The sequence below is a fragment of the Chiloscyllium plagiosum genome, unplaced genomic scaffold (genome assembly GCF_037043375.1).
Source record: "Chiloscyllium plagiosum isolate Xiang-an unplaced genomic scaffold, Cpla_swu_hap1 HiC_scaffold_1, whole genome shotgun sequence".
NCBI classification, from domain to species: Eukaryota; Metazoa; Chordata; class Chondrichthyes; order Orectolobiformes; family Hemiscylliidae; genus Chiloscyllium; species Chiloscyllium plagiosum.
In genome coordinates this window covers 110,456,172-110,473,069 of record NW_028270139.1, presented here as the reverse complement: position 1 = coordinate 110,473,069, position 16,898 = coordinate 110,456,172, and the positions used below count along the sequence as shown (strand labels likewise).

The window sequence follows — 16,898 nt, the reverse complement described above, 5'->3', positions numbered from 1 at the left end:
GCTTTCCTTTATTGGTCAGAGTATTGAGTACAGGAGGTGGGAGGTCATGTTGTGGCTGTACAGGACATTGGTTAGGCCACTGTTGGAATATTGCATGCAATTCTAGTTTCCTTCCTATCGGAAAGACGTGAAACTTGAAAGGGTTCAGAAAAGATTTACAAGGAGGATTTGAGCTATAAGGAGAGGCTGAACAGGCTGGGGCTGTTTTCCTTGGAGCGTTGGAGGCTGAGGGGTGACCTTATAAAGGTTTACAAAATTATGAGGGGCATGGATAGGATAAATAGACAAAGTCTTTTCCCTGGGGTTGGGGAGTCCAGAACTAGAGGGCATAGGTTTAGGGTGAGAGGAGAAAGATATAAAAGAGACCTAAGGGGCAACTTTTTCACACAGAGGGTGGTATGTGTATGGAATGAGCTGCCAGAGGATGTGGTGGAGGCTGGTGCAATTGCAACATTTAAGAGGCATTTGGACGGGTATATGAATAGGAAGGGTTTGGAGGGATATGGGCCGGGTGCTGGCAGGTGGGACTAGAATGGGTTGGGATATCTGGCTGGCATAGACGTGTTGGACCGAAGGATCTGTTTCCATGCTGTACATCTCTATGACTCTTCTTCCTTCATTCTCAAATATCAGCCTTCTGATTTTCTAAATATCACCTATACATTTGTGTATTTAGAGAAATTTTGTCATGTGTGAAGTTGGAGATTGTGTTCTGTACAGTTGGCCTGGTTAACCCAAATAATATTTGTACCAGGCAGCAGCCATCTCGAGTAAGGGAGCCTAATCACCACCTCTCGATCTTCAATGAACTTATCTTAAGGAATTACCACTGACCAGAAGCTCTCAATTGTGGCCACTACAGCAATTCAAATCCTGTGTATTCTGTCATGGAATGGTTTGTTTATGGATAACCCCCAAAACAAAATATAAGTCATGAGAGTTAAGAAATTTGCTTTCTTGGGAGGGTGCAACTGCAAGAGTACCAGAACATTGACAGCATCCAGGAGAAAATAATCTCCTGGACTAAATAATTCCCTCTCTGCATCTTGCCAGCAGTGTGTCAGGCAGTTAAATATTAATCTCATTGAACCATATTGCATTCTTAAAGGGCTTGGCAGCTACCTCCTGGGAGGATGTTTCCTTTCATGGGACAGCCTTGGAATAAAGGGGTGCCAATTTAAGATTGCAATGAGGAGGAATTTCTTCTGAAGGTTGAGTGACTTTAGAACTCCCTGCTACAGAGAGCAATGGTGGTAGACTAGTTGCATACATATAAGGCTGAAATGAGAAAGATAGATACATGATCAGTAGAATCGAGGGTTATGGACTAGCCATGATCCCATTGAATGACAGAGCAGGCTCTAGGGCCAAACTGCCTACTCCTGTTCAAATTTCCTCTGATCAAGAAAATTAACCACAGTTGATTTTCACCTACTTTTTCAAACTCAGACCACTTGCTGCTCTGTTATAACTCTGTGGGCCCATCAGGTCTGCACTGACCTTCCAAAGAGCTTTGCACCCAGAAACCCCCCCCCCCCCCCCCCCCAGTCTTTGAACAATGGGAGAAAACTTAGAGCACTTAGCAGGCACCCATGAAGACCTGGGAAAAACATGCAAACTCCACAGCCAGTTGCCAAGACTGGAATTGAATCCAGGTCCCTGGCACTAAGACAGCAATGCTAACCACTGTGCCATCATGCCACACCATTTATTAAGTTAGAGTTGTGTTTAACTGACCTCCTCCTAACTAAGGCAATGTACACAAAACAAGCAGAAAGTGCTGAAGAAACTCAACAGGCCTGGCAGCAACTGTGGAGAGAGAAACACCGTTAGCATTTCAAGTCTGGTAAGCTGACTTCAGAATTAAAAGGTGTTGGAAAGTGGATATTTGTATACTTTTGGCAGAGATCCCATGCAAAAGTCAAAGGAGCTGTTAATGGTGGAGAAAAAGATGTAAAATGGGTGTAAATTAAATAAGACACAAACGAGACAGTCATAGAGCTGTACAGCACGGAAACAGATCTTTCGGTCCAACTTGTCCATGCCAACCAGATATCGTAAATTGATCTAATCTAGTCCCACTTGCCAGTATTTGGCCCATATCCTCCTGAACCCTTCCTATTCATATATCCATCCAGATGCATTTTAAAATTGTCCCAGCCTCCTCTACTTCCATACACACAGCACACTCTGTGAAAATGTTGTCCCTTAGGTCCCTTTTAAAGCTTTCCTCACTCACCCTAAACCTATGCCTTCTAGTTTCGGATTCCCCTACCCTGGGAAAAAGACCTTGGCTGCCCATCCTATCTAGGCTTCTCTTGATTTTATAAATTTCTATAAGGTCACCCCTCAGTGTCCGATGCTCCAGGGAAAATGACCCCAACCTATTCATCCTCTCCCTATAGCTCATACCCTCCAACCCTGGCACCATCCCTGTAATTCTTTTCTGAACCCTTTCAAGTTTCACAACATTCTTCCTATAGCAGGGAAACCAAGATTGCACCCAATACTCCAAAAATGGCCTAACCAATATCCTGCACAGCACAACATGACCTCCCAACTTTGTGGCTCAATGTGCTGATCAATAAAGGCAAGCATTCTTCACTATCCTCTCTACCTGCAACTCTACATTCAGGGAATTATGAACCTGCACTCCAAGGTCTCTTTGTTCAGCAACACTCCCTTACCATTAAGTCTATGTGTCCTGCCCTAATTTGCTTTTCCAAAATGCAATACCTCACATTTATTTAAAATAAACTCTGGGCTGTGCCTCAGCTCATTGGCCCATCTGATCAAGATTCCATTGTACTCTGAGGTAACCTTTGTTGTCCACATCTCCAATTTTGATATCATCTGTAAACTTAATATGTTAACCCTACTATGTTCACATCCAAATTATTTATGTAAATGACAAAATGTAGTGGACCCAGCAGCAATACTTGTGACACACTGCTGGTAACTGGCTTCCAGTCTGAAAAGCAATCCTTCACCACCATGGAGGTCTTCTAACTTCAAGCCAGTCCTGTATCCACGTGATCTAACCTTGTTAACCAATCTACCTTGAGGAACCTTGTCGAATGCCTTACTGAAGTCCATATGGATCACATCCACCATTCTTCCTTCATCAATCCTTTGTCAAAAACCCAAGTTAATGAGACACGATTTCCCAAACTCAAAGCCATGTTGACGATTCCTAATCAGTCCTTGCCTTTCCAAATACATGTAAATCCTGTCCCTCAGGATTCCCTACAACAACTTGCCTATCATTGATGTCAGGCCTCTTGTGTGTAGTTCCCTGGTTTTTCCTTACCAGGTTTCTTAAGTTGTGGCATAACATTAGCCAACCTCCATCCTCCAGCACCTCATCTGTGGCTGTCAATGATACAAATATCTCTGCAAGGGGCCCTGCAATCACTTCCCTAGCTTCCCATGACGTTCTAGGTTACATCTGATCAGGTCACAGGGATTCATCCATCTTTATACGTTTTAAACGTCCAGCAGCACCATCTCTATAATATGGACATTTTCTGGGATATCGCTATTGATTTCCCCAAGGTCTCTAGCTTCCATATCCTTCTTTGCAATAAACACTGATGCAAAATATTTGTTTAGTATTCTCCCTTGTCTCCTGCATTTCTTTACATTGGGGCCTTTAAGGTGTCCTACTCTATCCCTTGTTATCCTTTTATTCTTAATGTGTTTGTAGAATCCCTTTTGGATTCCTCAATTTTTCTAGTCATCCAGCATTCCCTACACGTAGACCTTCATCCTAACAGGAGCATACTGTCTCTGGACTCTCATCATCTCATTTTTGAAGGCTTCCCACTTTCCAATCATTATAAGGATGTGGGGGAAGAGAATAAAGGAAAAATATAGAGCAGACATAATGCAGTCAGTTTCCAAAGTTATTGAACTCAGTATTGAGACGTCAGTGGAAAATGTGTTGTTCCTCTGGAACGTTCCAGCAGTCATAGGACAGGAATATTAGCAGAAGAGCAAGGAGATTTATTGGAATGGAAGGCAATAGGTCAGGGTCATTCCTGTGGATACAACTGAGTTGTTCCACAGAGCATAACGGCCTTTTTCCTCAACCCAGCATTCTGTCCCATTGTGGCCTCCAGCCACAGCCAATCCATCTCCAGCATTTCTGTCCTCGCCCCTTCCCCTCCTTCCCATAACAACCATAGGGTTCCCCTTGTCACCTCTTTCCACCTCACTTGCCTCTGCATTTAAAGCATCATCCTCTGCCATTTCTACTACTTCTTGTAGGACACCACCCCTAAACACCTACCCCTATGGGTAGTAGCTCTTACCCATTCAGGTCATCCCTCCTGACTGTCCAAGGCCCCAAACATGCCTTCCAGGTGACGTAGCATTTCACTGTAGTTTCAATCCAGCATTCACTGCTCACAATGTATTCTTCTTTACATTGAAGAGACTAGATTTGCTTTGTGGAATACCTGTGTTCTATCCATAGGAATGCCACTGACCTCCACGTTGCTTACCTTTTTAATAAACCACTTTGCTTTCATGCTAATATTTCTATCCTGAGCTTGCGACAATGTTCTAATGAAGCAAACTTGAGGAACAACACCTGCTTAAGCACTTCACAGCCTCAAGATCACGATACTGAATTCAATAACTTCAGAAATAAACCACATTACATCAGTTAGCCATTTTTCTAATGTTCTCTCCCCCAGGTTTCTCTCCCTGTGCCTCCACCACCACCACCATCCTTGTGTTCACTTTACTCTTATCTGAAGAAGTCAAACTGGGTCAACAGTAACTGTGTTTCTCTCTGCACAGATGCTACCAGAGCTGCTGAGTTTCTTCAGCATTTTCCATTTTTATGTCAGTTTTCCAGCATCTGCAGCATTTTGCTTTTATAACATGCACATGGAGACTGCTCCATAACCAGAAATCTCAAATTAGAACCCAGATTTTCTATTCCGGCCTGCACTTTTAGGGTTTTGATAGAATGAGGTTGGGGAATATATTGCTCAAATATCTGGTGTTTGGAGTTAAAGGGTGTATCCAACCTTCGTCCTCTGGTTTGAAGATGGTTTTAGTTTTGATTTCATCTACATTAATTGCTAACTTAGTTGAGAGTAAAAGGTACAAATTGAAATGCCAGTTTAATGATGTCGCCTCACGTCAGGTCCAATATAAAGATTAGGTAAAAACAATGACTGCAGATGCTGGAAACCGGTGTCTAGATTAGAGTGGTGTTGGAATAGCACAGCAGTTCAGGCAGCATCCGAGGAGCAGTGAAATCAACACTTCGGGCAAAAGTCCTTCATCTGGAGTACAGGCAGAGAGCCTGAAGGGTGGAGAGATAAGTGAGAGGAGGGTGGGGGTGGGGAGAAAGTAGCATAGAGTACAATAGATGAGTGGGGGTGGGATGAAGGTGATAGGTCAGAGGCAGGGGGAGGGTGGAGTGGATAGGTGGAAAAGAAGATAGGCAGGTAGGACAGATCATGGGGACAGTGCTGAGCTGGAAGTTTGAAACTGGGTGAGGTGGGGGAAGGGGAAATGAGGAAACTGTTGAAGTCCACATTGATGCCCTGGGGTTGAAGTGTTCCTAGGCGGAAGATGAGGCGTTCTTCCTCCAGGCGTCTGGTGGTGAAGGAGCGGCAGTGAAGGAGGCCCAGGACCTCCATGTCCTCGGCAGAATGGGAGTGGGAGTTGAAATGTTGGGCCACAGGGCGGTGTGATTGATTGGTGCGGGTGTCCCAGAGATGTTCCCTAAAGCGCTCTGTTAGAAGGTGTCCAGTCTCCCCAATGTAGAGAAGACCGCGTCGGGAGCAATAGATACAATAAATGATATTGGTGGATGTGCAGGTAAAACTTTGATGGATGTGAAAGGCTCCTTTAGGGCCTTGGATGGTGGTGAGGGAGGAGGTGTGGGCACAGGTTTTGCAATTCCTGCGGTGGCAGGGGAAGGTGCCAGGATGGGAGGGTGGGTTGTAGGGGGGCGTGGACCTGACCAGGTAGTCACGGAGGGAACGGTCTTTGTGGAAGGCGGAAAGGGTTGGGGAGGGAAATATATCCCTGGTGGTGGGGTCTGCACGGAGGTGGCGGAAATGTCGGTAGATGATTTGGTTTATGCAAAGTTTGGTAGGGTGGAAGGTAAGCACCAGGGGCGTTCTGTCCTTGTTATGGTTGGAGGGGTGGGGTCTGAGGGCGGAGGTGCAGGATGTGGACGAGATGCGTTGGAGGGCATCTTTAACCATGTGGGAAAGGAAATTGCAGTCTCTAAAGAAGGAGGCCATCTGGTGTGTTCTGTGGTGGAACTGGAATTGGGAATACGGGATGGTATATTTGAAGGAGGTAGGTGGGAAGAGGTGTAATCCAGGTAGCTGTGGGAGTCGGTGGGCGTGGGCACCCATATGGGCCCCAGATATGCCTGTCTCTTTGTTGGCTACGTAGAACAGTCGATCTTCCGTAATTACACCGGCACCACTCCCCACCTCTTCCTCCGCTACATTGATGACTGCATTGGCGCCACCTCGTGTTCCCGCGAGGAGGTTGAGCAATTCATCAACTTCACCAACACATTCCACCCTGACCTTAAATTTACCTGGACCATCTCTGACACCTCCCTCCCCTTCCTGGACTTCTCCATCTCCATTAATGACGACCGACTTGACACTGACATTTTTTACAAGTCCACTGACTCCCACAGCTACTTGGCTTACACCTCTTCCCACCCTACCTCCTGCAAAAATGCCATCCCGTATTCCCAATTCCTCCGCCTCTGCCGTATCTGCTCCCAGGAGGACCAGTTCCACCACAGAACACACCAGATGGCCTCCTTCTTTAGAGACTGCAATTTCCCTTCTCACGTGGTTAAAGATGCCTTCCAACGCATCTTGTCCACATCCCACACCTCTGCCCCCAGACCCCACCCCTCCAACCGTAACAAGGGCAGAACACCCCTGGTGCTCACCTTCCACCCTACCAACCTTTGCATAAACCAAATCATCTGCTGACGTTTCCATCACCTCCAAAAAGACCCCACCACCAGGAATATATTTCCCTCCCCACCCCTTTCCGCCTTCCGCAAAGACCGTTCCCTCCGTGACTACCTGGTCAGGTCCACGACCCCCCCTACAACCCACCCTCCCATCCTGGCACCTTCCACTGCGACCGCAGGAATTGCAAAATCTGCGCCCACACCTCCTCCCTCACCTCCATCCAAGGCCCTAAAGGAGCCTTTCACATCCATCAAAGTTTTACCTGCACATCCACCAATATCATTTATTCTATCCGTTGCTCCCGATGCGGTCTCCTCTACATTGGGGAGACTGGACGCCTCCTAGCAGAGCGCTTTAGGGAACATCTCTGGGACACCCGCACCAATCAACCACACCGCCCTGTGGCCCAACATTTCAACTCCCCCTCCCATTCTGCTGAGGACATGGAGGTCCTGGGCCTCCTTCACCACCGCTCCCTCACCATCAGACGCTTAGAGGAAGAACGACTCATCCTCCGCTTCGGAACACTTCAACCACAGGGCATCAATGTGGACTTCAACAGTTTCCTCATTTCCCCTTCCCCCACCTCGCCCCAGTTCCAAACTTCCAGCTCAGCACCGTCCCCATGACTTGTCCTACCTGCCTATCTTCTTTTCCAACTATCCACTCCACCCTCCTCCTTGACCTATTACCTTCATCCCCTCTCCCACTCACCTATTGTACTCTAAGCTACTTTCTCCCCACCCCCACCCTCCTCTCACTTATCTCTCCACCCTTCAGGCTCTCTGCCTGTATTCCTGATGAAGGGTTTTTGGCCGAAATGTCGATTTCACTGCTCCTCAGAAGCTGCCTGAACTGCTGTGCTTTTCCAGCACCAATATAAAGATTGCTTATCATGCTTAGCTGTTACTAGAATCTCTATGGTGTGGAAGCAGGCCAAACAAGTCCACATTGACCCTCCGAAGAGTAACCCACCTCCCCACCTTATCCCTGACTAATGTACTTAATTTATATATCTCTGAACAGTATGGGCAAAATAGCATGGCCAATTCATCTACCCTGCACATGATAGGATTAAATCAGAACATCCAGAGGAAACCCACACAGACACGGGGAGAATATGCAAACTCCACACAGACAGTGACCCAAGGCTGGAATCACACCCAGATTCCTCGTGCTGTGAGGCAGCAGGGCTAGTCACTGTAGCACCCTAGATTAATGGTTTTAAAAGAGCCTGTTTTGAAGCTAAATGTGGCTATCATCCTAGCTTCTGTAATTCAACCATGGCAAATGTGCAGGTAAATTGCCTTAAATGGTCAAAGAACTGTACAAGTATGGTATTATACACACAGCCTAACAATGTGAATTCCAACATCCCACTGTTTGGCATTTGATCTGACCTGGGCTTTGACTCAAGGCTTTACATCAGGCTGATGTAAACAGATGATGCAAATCTCTTGGTCTCATTTGCAGCAAATATTTCCGTTCTATGAACTCCTTTAAAAACAATTATATTTTCCTCGCTCCAGCTTTCTCCTGTTCTCAGCTGAAAACCCTGTTGTTTGCTTTGAGGGGAGTAAAGATTACCCCTACCACCACCCCCCTCCCAACTCGCTGCAGTCTCACTTTCCAACAATAATCACTCAGTAGCAATTAAGAACAGAAAATCAACTTCCCATTACAACCCCAGAAATACCGGAATGGTTATTCACCAGCAGCTATCCAGCTGAATTAACACAGATCAGAAATCAAACATGCGGTCTTCCTGGTATGTATTACTCATTTCAAACCTTACAGTGGTTGGATAACTTTGAGACGAGAGCTTTGCTTTAGTATTTATTGCATAACTTTAATTGGAGAAGCTATAATAGGGAACAGTAGTGCAATAGTTGCAATCCTGAAGGTTGCTGATCCTTTAGGTCTAATGTTAAGCTTTTGAAATTGAAACATTGTAGGACATACATTTAAACAGCAATTTTGCACTTGGTGCTTTTAAGAGCTTTAGAACGGGTGGGAGAGGGGTCAACCATGGAATTTCACAATAGAGGAGACCATTCCCCCCCCAATATTCATAGAGCCATACAGCACAGAAACATTTCACAAATTTTCAGTCAGTCACACTCCCCTGCTCTTTCCTATAGACTTGCAGCATTCACCTCGTCAAATACTTATTTGATTCACAGGGTGTTTTTTTAAAAGGAAAAACAATTTTTGGCTGGTTCACTTCATTGATTCAGTGTTCATTTGGCTGTCTACTCTCAGGATCACAATTGTTCAGCAGCAAGTGCTGCCCAATTGCAAAATCTCTTCCAATTTTTTTTTCCTTACCACCCTTCTTAAACAGTGGCACCACGTTAGCCAACCTCCAGTCTTCCGGCATCTCACCTGTGAGTTATTGATGATACAAATATCTCAGCCAGGGGCCCAGCAATCACTTCCCTAGCTTCCCACAGGGTTCCAGGGTACACCTGACCAAATCCCAGGGAGGTTTATCTACCTTTATGGATTTTAAGACATCCAGCATCTCCTGTGTAATACGGACATTTTCAAGATGTCACTATTTATTTCCCCATGTTCTCTATCTTCCATGTCCTTCTCCACAGTAAATACTGATGCAAAATACTGGTTTAGTGTCTCCCCCATTTCCTGTGGTTCCACACATAGGATGCCTTACAGATCTTTGAGGGGCCCTATTCTCTCCCTAGTTACCCTTTTGTCCTTAGTGTATTTGTAGAATCCCTTTGGGTTTCCTTAGCCCTATTTTCCCAAGCTATCTCATGTCCCCTTTTTGCCCTCCTGATTTCCCTCTTCAGTATACTCCTTCTGTCTTTATACTCATTTAGGGGTTCTCTTGATCCCTGCTGTCTGTACCTGACATATGTTTCCTTCTTTTTCTTGACCAAAACTTCAATTTCTCTCGTCATCCACCAGCATTGCTGTTTACCCTAACAGGAACATACTGTCTCTGGGCTCTTGGTATCTCATTTTCAAAGGGTTTCCATTTTCCGGCTGACCTTTTACCTGCGAACATTCACCCCCAATCAACTTTTGAAAGTTCTTGCCCAATACCATCAAAATTGGCCTTCCTCCAATTTAAACTAACTTTTAGATCCAGTTTATCCTTTCCAATCACTATTTTAAAACTAACACAGTTAGTTTTAATACAGTGGTGAGAAAATTGTTGAAGGTAATCCTGAGGGATAGGATTTACATATATTTGGAAAGGCAAGGACTGATTAGAGATAGTCAGCATGGCTTTATGCATGGGAAATCATGTCTCACAAACTTGATTGAGTTTCTTGAAGAAGTAACAGAGAGGATTGATGAGGGCAGAGTGGTGAATGTGATCTATATGGACTTCAGGAAGGTGTTCGACAAGGTTCCTCATGATAGACTCATTAGCAAGGTTAGAATACAGGGAGAACTAGCCTTTGGGATACAGAACTGGCTTGTAGGTAGAAGACAGAGGGTGGTGGTGGAGGGTTGCTTTTCAGACTGGAGGCCTGTGACCAACGGTGTGTTATAAGGATTGGCGCTGGGTCCACTGCTTTTCATCATTTATGTAAATAATTTGGATGTGAACATAAGGGGTGTGGTTAATAAGTTTGCTGATGACACCAAAATTGGTGGTGTGGTGGACAGTGAAGAAGGTTACCTCAGATTACAACAGGATCTTGATCAGATGGGCCAATGGGTTGAGGAGTGGCAGATGGTGTTTAATTTAGATAAATGTGGGGTGTTGCATTTTGGAAAGGTAAATCAGGGCAGGACTTATACACTTACTGGTAAGGTACTCGGGAGTGTTGCTGAACAAAGAGACCTTGGAGTGCAGGTTCATAGCTCCTTGAAAGTGGAGTCGCAGGTAGAACATAGAATAAAGAACATAGAAAAGGACAGCACAGAACAGACCCTTCAGCCCATGATGTTGTGCTGAGGCTTAATCCTAACCTAAAATAAAATAACCTGACCTATGCTCCCTCAATTCACTGCTGTCCTGTGCATGTCCAGCAGTCGCTTAAATATCCCTAATGACTCTGCTTCCACCACCACCGCTGGCAACACATTCCATGCATTCACAACTCTCTGTGCAAAGAACCTACCTCAGATGTCTCCTCTATACCTTGCTCCTAACATCTTAAACTATGACCCCTCGTGGCATTCAATCCTGCCCTGGGGAAAGTCTCTGGCTATTGACTCTATCCATGCCTCAATAGGATAGTGAAGAAGGTGCTTGGCATGTTTTCCTTTATTGGTCAGAACATTGAGTATAGGAATTGGGAGGTATTGTGGCTGGACACGTCATTGGTTAGGCCGCTTTTGGAATATTGCATGCAATTCTGGTTTCCCACCGATAGGAAGGACATTGTGAAACTTGAAATGGTTCAGAAACGATTTATGAGGATGTTGCCAGGGTTGGAGGGTTTGAGCTATGGGGAGAGACTGAATAGGCTAGGACTGTTTTCTCTGGAGTGTCGGAGGCTGAGGGGTGACCTTATAGGTGTTTACAAAATCACGAGGGGCATGGATAGGGTAAATAGACAAGGTCTTTCCCCTGGGTGGGGGAGACCAAAACTAGAGGATATAGGCTTAAGGTGAGAGGGGAAAGACTTAAAAGGGATCTAAGGGGTAACGTTTTCATGCAGAGGGTGGTGCGTGTATGGAATGAACTGCCAGAGGAATTGGTGGAGGCTGGTACAATTACAACATTTGAAAGGCATCTGGGCGGATATATAAAAGGAAGGGTTGAGAGGCATATGGGCCGGGTGCTGGCATATGGGACTAGATTAGGTTAGGATATCTGGTCAGCATGAACGAGTTGGTCCGAAGGGTCTGTTTCCGTGCTGTACATCCCTATGACTCTATGACATTATTTAGTGCTTCCTTTACAGTTTGCAAATATGAGACGGTTGGGTACAGTCAGTACAGTTGTTGATCATGGATTCTGGATTAGTGGTGCTGGAAGAGCACAGCAGTTCAGGCAGCATTCAAGGACCAGTGAAATCGACGTTTCGGGCAAAAACCCTTCATCAGGAATAAAGGCAGAGAGCCTGGAGCGTGGAGAGATAAACTAGAGGAGGGTGGGGGTGGGGAGAAAGTAGCATAGAGTACAATGGGTGAGTGGGGGAGGGGGTGAAGGTGATAGGTCAGGGAGGAGGGTGGAGTGGTTAGGTGGAAAAGGAGGTAGGCAGGTAGGACAAGTCATGAGGACAGTGCTGAGCTGTCCACGCCCCCCCCTACAACCCACCCTCCCATCCTGGCACCTTCCCCTGCCACCGCAGGAACTGTAAAACCTGTGCCCACACCTCCGCCCTCACCTCCATCCAAGGCCCTAAAGGAGCCTTCCACATCCATCAAAGTTTTACCTGCACATCTACCAATATCATTTATTGTATCCGTTGCTCCCGATGCAGTCTCCTCTACATTGGGAGACTGGACGCCTCCTAGCAGAGCGCTTTAGGGAACATCTCTGGGACACCCGCACCAATCAACCACACCGCCCTGTGGCCCAACATTTCAACTCCCCCTCCCACTCTGCCGAGGACATGGAGCTCCTGGGCCTCCTTCACCGCCGCTCCCTCACCACCAGACGCCTGGAGGAAGAACGTCTCATCTTCCGCCTTGGAACACTTCAACCCCAGGGCATCAATGTGGACTTCAACAGCTTCCTCATTTCCCCTTCCCCCACCTCACCCCAGTTCCAAACTTCCAGCTCAGCACTGTCCCCATGACTTGTCCGGACTTGTCCTACCTGCCTATCTCCTTTTCCACCTATCCACTCCACCCTCCCCCCAACCCCGACCTATCACCTTTATCCCCTCCCCCACTCACCTATTGTACTCTATGCTACTTTCTCCCCACCCCCACCCTCCTCTAGCTTATCTCTCCACCCTTCAGGCTCTCTGCCTTTAATCCTGATGAAGGGCTTTTGCCCGAAACATCGATTTCGCTGCTCCTCGGATGCTGCCTGAACTGCTGTGCTCTTCCAGCACCACTAATCCAGAATCTGGTTTCCAGCATCTGCAGTCATTGTTTTTCCCACAGTTGTTGATCAGTCAATCATTGGCATGTACTGGCTACATACCTAGTATTGCACTGGCACTGAAATGAAACATGTTCTGCTTACCACATAATTGTGCAATATTGCGTCAGAATTTCAAAGTAGGTCTGATGCCAGAGATTTGAATTGGGGCTTTAAGTACAAGGTATATGAACAAAAGAAATTGGAGCAGGAGTAGGCCATTCGACCCTTCGAGCCTGCCCCACCATTTAATAAGATCACGGCTGATCCGTTGCAGACCCAAAGTCTTTTTCTGGCAGTACAGCACAGCCATCATCTCCTTGAAACTTCACAAATCTATCCACTTCTTCTTCAGGTGACCTGGTCTGCACAACTGGTCGGGCAGACTATTCCAAATTTACTCCCCTCCAAGATGAAATGCATTCAAGTCTCAATTTTAAAATGTGCTGTCTTATTCTGTTAACTATGTCCCTTACTTGGAGATTTCCCCAAAGTGGAAATATGGGTGGCATGGTGGCTCAGTGGTTAGCACTGCTGCCTCACAGCATCAGGGACCCGGGTACAATTTCACCTCGGGCAACTGTCTGTGTGGAGTTTGCACATTCTCCCTGTGTCTGCGTGGGTTTCCTCCAAGTCCTCTGGTTTCCTTTCTCGGTCCAAAGATGTGCAGGTCAGGTGAATTGGCCATGCTAAATTGTCCGTAATGTTAGGTGGATTAGTCAGGGGTAAAATGTAGGGGAATGGGTCTGGGTGGGTTGCTCTTCGGAGGGTCGGTGTGGACTTGTTGGGCCAAAGGGCCTGTTTCCACACTGAAGGGAATCTAAACTAATCTATACCTTTTTCATCTCTACCCTGCTGAAGCCTTCAATCTTCTAAGTTTCATTAAGATCGCCCTACAATGAATAAAAGCCTAACCTGTTTAGCCATTCATGATAAGTCATCCTCTTCCTGCTGGGAATCAGCTGAGTGAATCTCCTATGAAGTGCCCCCAATGCCTGTATAGCCTTCCTTAAATATGGGGACCAAAACTTGACACAATACTCCAAGGGTGGCCTCACTAACACCTTGTAAGGTTGTAATAAAATTTACTTCTTTTAATCTCCAGCTCCCAACCAATAAAGGCTAAAATGCCATTGCCATCTTAGTTACTTGCTGTATCTGCATGCTAGTTTCATGCACAGCAGAACTCAAATTCCTCTATGCCGCACTGTTTTGGGGTCCCTCTCTGATTAAATAATTGTTTCTTCCTACCATGAATTTAGCCTTTCCGACATTAAACACCATCTGCAAAGTTTTCTTTGTGGATGTTTCATTGTAGATGGTGGCACTAGCGCATTCAGTCATGTTCATGCTCATCTACTCCAGATTGGCAGCATCCTTTTCTCTATGTACTTTGTCTTTTTCTTTCCTTTCTCCATCCTCGAGGACGGAGCTGTATCAGATGGACAGTGACTGTACCTTCAGTGGCATGGATATGGACTCCAGTTGGCGGTGCCAGACTCTTGATGATGGTGCCCAGGTGGGGACTCCTGGCACAGAGCATGGACAATTCCCGGTGTTGTTGCCCAGATGGGGACTCCTGGTGGAGGTAGGTCCAGAGTCTGGACTCTTCATGGTGGTGGTCTGGGCAGGGACCCCTGGCACTGGTAGGCCTGGACCTTCGACTCTTGGCAATGTCAGATGGCAGCAGAGGGTTGGGTCTCCTGAGGCATTGGCATCGTTGTTGCTTTTCCCAGAGCGGGACTCCTTGAGGACTAAAATACCTTCCAGAAATCTTGCAGAAGCCCTGGAACCATGTTTGGGACCAATTTGAACAGAAAATGTGCTCTTATTTCAGTAATCTTTTTTTTATCCCTTTTGTATCTCAAAATGGCAGTAGACTGAGGTGAAAACTGAGGTGGGGCACTCCATTAGTACCATCTTTCCAACTTGAGAAAGTCACATTAATTCAGAACCTATTTTCTGTGTTAACCAATCCTCCCAGAATCCTGCGAGCTCTGGAATATTTTGACCACAATCCTTGCAGCCATTTCCTCTGAAACCCTTAGGTCCTGGTGACTTGTCTACCTTTAGACCTATAAGTTTGTCCCTTGTGATAGAGTCCATTACAAGGTATTTCCTCCTATCAGCACCTTGCTTACCTGCTTTCCTCGGGATGTTTATAATATCCTTGACCAGGAAGCCTAATGTAAATTATTGGTTTAAATTATCTATTGTTTCCCTTTTTCCCCATTATTAATTCCATGGTAGTAATCAAAAGGTAGTCATTAATAAAATCTAAAAGGCAACTCAGGAGAAAAATATTGGCCCAGGGTGTGGTTATAATGTGGAGCTTACTTCACAGAGAGTAATTGGGATGACTAACATGTATAGGTTTAAGAGGAAGTTGGATAACACATGGGAAATTATAGAAGGATATATTGATCAGAAAGAAGTTGGGATTAAAGCACAGTACTGCAGGTGCTGGAAATCTGAAATAAAAACAGAAAATGCAGAAGAAACTCCAATGGTATGGTACCATCTGGGGAGACAGAAAAACCAAGTGAATATTTCACGTCCAATACAACTCTTCCTCAGAACTAAATAGAGTTGTGAGGAAGAGTCATATCAGACTCAAAATGTTTACCCTATTTGTTCACTGATGCTGAAGAAAGGTGGGAGATGGCTCATTAACACTAGCATAAACCAATAAAGTGGAATATTCAGTTATTGGATTGTAAATACTTTAACATTGTAATAATTTGTAATACTTTATGGGGAAAAAAAGACTGTGACAGCTTTCGACTTAACCTTGGCCGCTGTTGATACAGCCTTCTGAATTTCTCAATAAATCTATAGCGGTTGCTTACGCTCAGTGGTTAGCACTGCTGCCTCACAGCGCTAGGGTCCTAGGTTTGATTCCAGCCTCAGGCGACTGACTGTGTGAAGTTTGCACATTCTCCCCGTGTCTGCATGGGTTTCCTCCGGGTGCTCAGGTTTCCTCCCACAGTCCAAAGATATGCAGGTCAGGTGAATTGGCCATTCTAAATTGTCCATAGTTATTAGGAGCATTGGGTGGGGAGGGGGTGTTACTCTTTGGAGGGTTGGCATGAATTTGTTGGGCCGAAGGGCCTGTTTCCACACTGTAGAGAACCTAATCTAAATCTCCTTTACAACCAGCCTTATTAAGTTAAATGACCTTCCTGTGAGCTGTTATGACTCATTGGCATGACTTCTCACACAGAGCTGTGAATCCAAGCAATGCTCAAAACTCAGATTCTTATTTTTGAACATTAAGGTAATGTGGGAAAGTGGAACTGAGGGAGAAGATCTTGCTGAATGGGAAACCAAACTCAAAAGGTCCAAATGACCTACACCAGCTTCTACTTCTGTTCTTACGAGTAACCTGGATGCACTCAGAGTCAGAGCTGTCAAATGATGTTTATGCACTTGAACATATATTGGAGGATAACTAGCATCCTTCCATCCATATCAATTAACAGGTCAGAAAATTTCAGAGATTACAGCTGGACAGAAAATGGATAGAATAAAACAAAATGCAGAAGAGCTTCATTTCACTCTCCACGGCGTGTTCTTAAATATAGGAAAGCTACTTCAGTAAAAAATGTATAAGCACTTGTTTCAATGTTAGTTGCACTGTTTACTAGGCAGATCCTGGGTTAAAATGATTTATTTATTTCTAATTCACCACAAAACGTTTAAACCTTAGCCTGTTTAGCATTAGGATTTGGTTTGAAATTCTTGTTTAAGTTTCCCTGGACTTTGATCACTGCAGACTTTGAAATTCTAGCATTTTAGTCAGATGCATTAGATTTCATATTCCCAAGTGCAATCCCAAAATATTCTCTCAGATTCTTTGGTCCAAGGATAGTTATTAGCCCCCTTTTCCCTTAAGATATCAA

The 16,898-nt window shown here is 45.4% G+C and overlaps 1 long non-coding RNA gene across 1 annotated transcript; it reads left to right on the top strand.

Moving 5' to 3' along the window:
- Positions 1-8,614: 8,614 nt before the first annotated feature.
- On the top strand, positions 8,615-16,548 carry LOC148152190 (uncharacterized). The gene is made up of 3 exons (XR_015759188.1): positions 8,615-8,745; positions 14,422-14,584; positions 16,479-16,548. It is a non-coding gene; the product is annotated as an uncharacterized LOC148152190 (long non-coding RNA).
- Positions 16,549-16,898: the final 350 nt, after the last annotated feature.